Source organism: Taurulus bubalis (assembly GCF_910589615.1).
Source record: "Taurulus bubalis genome assembly, chromosome: 9".
In the NCBI taxonomy this organism is placed as follows: Eukaryota; Metazoa; Chordata; class Actinopteri; order Perciformes; family Cottidae; genus Taurulus; species Taurulus bubalis.
In genome coordinates this window covers 721,198-723,129 of record NC_136597.1, presented here as the reverse complement: position 1 = coordinate 723,129, position 1,932 = coordinate 721,198, and positions in this window count along the sequence as shown.

Genomic DNA, 1,932 nt, shown 5'->3' with positions numbered 1-1,932 from the left:
CAGGAAGGGGACGCGTTCAAGCTGCTGCATGCTGTTGTTGGCTGGAGGGAACATGACCTCAGAACCACCCGGAACGATCTCAGTTTGTATTTGTAAACGATGAGGCCTCGATGACCACCAGCGTTCGTCATGGAGTATCACCAAGAAATTGGTTCAAGCACAAGGTTCTGTGCTTGGACCAATTTCATTCACCTTATATATGCTTCTGTAGCCGGCTCAGGAAATGTTCCTCCTGGGCTTCTGTAGGGCTGAATAGGCCTTAGCCCCTCCTACTTCCTGGTTCCCAATTAGTTTGGGCCACCATATAAAAAGCCACCCCATGAGCTGCCTCTTTCTCTCTTTGCTTCCCAGGCTTCGGTAGGTGTGGACTTTAGCTCCCTGAGTTGAGGCATATTTGCTGTGAGTTCATCCTTATCGGTCTTTACTCTCGGTCCAGCTCCAGAGTTTCCCACTTCCCTGTAGAGCTTCTGCATGGAGGTTGTGCAGCGAGAGGCTAAAGATGCTGACTGCTGCTGCTGTTTTGTTTGATTCACCAATTTACTTATATTTATGGTTTTGTTTTACTTAGTTTTGTTTTGTATTGCTTGGTTTTGTGTTGCATGGTTTTATGTTAGTTAGTTAATTTAGTTGTGTGTGTGTATATACTTGTTTTAACCTTTTTAGATGTGCTGGACGTCCTCTATTTTAATATATTGTCAAGGTTGTTTATCATAATAAATGTGATCCTCTTGAGAGAATCCTTGTCTCATTAAGCCATCCACTGCCACATGGATCCTTTTAAACCACAAGCTCTTTAGTTGTTTTGAGCTGTGTTAAAGATGCAGTACAAGTATAATTTGAACCGGATCATGGCCTCGCACCCGTGATCACACTTCCTTTAGGCAATATTATCAGAAAACACTCCATAAACTTTCATTGTTATACCGATGACTCAACTATATCCATCGATCAGCTAGATGACACCAAGCAGGTCGCTAAACTTTAAGCGTGTCTTAACGCTGCCGTTGTCCTCGGGTCTGAATGACACGTACGAGTCAACGTTTCCCCAATCCCGGAGTCGAAATGACCCCGAGTGTATTTCCACATCCTCCTGTTGTCCCGCGGTCAGAATGATCAACATTCACCACGCCGGTAATCGAGGCAGTCGGACTTGTGTGTGTGTGTGTGTGTATATATAAGGCTGATCAATCCTGACCGCCAGGTTTAAATCTATATCATTATAGCATTTAACATTTCCAAATTTGTTTTAATTGTACAATGTTGTTCATGTTCATATGAGCTCTTCAGGACCCTCCTGTGTTTCGGGGGAGTTTCTCCTGCAGGTCTGAGGACACAGGATGTTGTACACTGTCCAGCTTGTAAAGCCATTGGAGGCAAATCTGTGCTATTGAAGTGAACCAGTGTGTCATGCTCACTACAGTACTTTAATGCAGCATGTCAAAAACATGGACCCTAGAGGAATATACTCTTTGGTATGACATTGATGAAGGTTATGTCTGTATATTCTAATACAAAACCTATATAAACTGCAATAGCACTTGTTGTTCCCTTTCGACACAAACATACAGTCTCTTCATACAACACAAGGCCCGTTGATTAGCTGTTATCTCTCATAGTTGTGTTACAAAATGTGAATTGAACTACTCACTCCTGTGCCATACATTTGTTTGTGCTCATAATTGTCAATCATTCCAAATAATTTGAATTAACAATTACAATCAATACGTTTTAAATATACTCCCTACAGTGATATACACAGGACTTCCTAAATGTGTTCATTATTCATTTACTGAATTAAAGGGACAGAACATTGTAATGACATGATATATGAATCAGATGTTAGACCATCATTGACGTGTCTACATCAAGATGAAAATGTGGTATTGGTGAGTTAGTGAGTCAGGATCTGTTCATTGGTCTCAAGGAGACATT